We start from the raw sequence: 452 nt of genomic DNA, 5'->3' as shown, positions 1-452 counted from the left end.
ACTCTCTCGCGTGGGAAGGCCTCCGCCCGGCGTCTCGGAGGGGGGTCACCCGGGCGGGCAAGCCGGCCAGCCTGCTGGCCCCGCGGCCTGCGCAGGCGGAGTGCGGGGGGGACTCTTGCTCTCGGTGGCTCTGCCCCAGGAGGGTGCGGGGTGGCGGCAGAGGGGAGGCCGCCGCGGGTGCTTCGAGTTTGAGAAATACTCACTTGGTCAGAGACCGCACACCGCTCGTTCCCTTATATGCAAAAAAGGTGTTCGTCCTGACGTTTTGCGAGGCCTTATTTTACCGTCGTCGGCGCTATCAGGGGAAACACGCCCGCTCCTTCCGTCTCCCTGGAACCGCGCCTCGGCCCCGAGGGCCCAGGTTCAACCTCATACCGGTTCTCACGACATGCATCGACACTCGGTGCAACTCCAGCAGCCGCAGCTCCCGCCGGCCCGGCCAGCCAGGTACG

This window comes from Eleutherodactylus coqui, unplaced genomic scaffold, assembly GCF_035609145.1.
Source record: "Eleutherodactylus coqui strain aEleCoq1 unplaced genomic scaffold, aEleCoq1.hap1 HAP1_SCAFFOLD_289, whole genome shotgun sequence".
Taxonomy (NCBI): domain Eukaryota; kingdom Metazoa; phylum Chordata; class Amphibia; order Anura; family Eleutherodactylidae; genus Eleutherodactylus; species Eleutherodactylus coqui.
Note: the sequence above shows the minus strand (reverse complement) of the source record.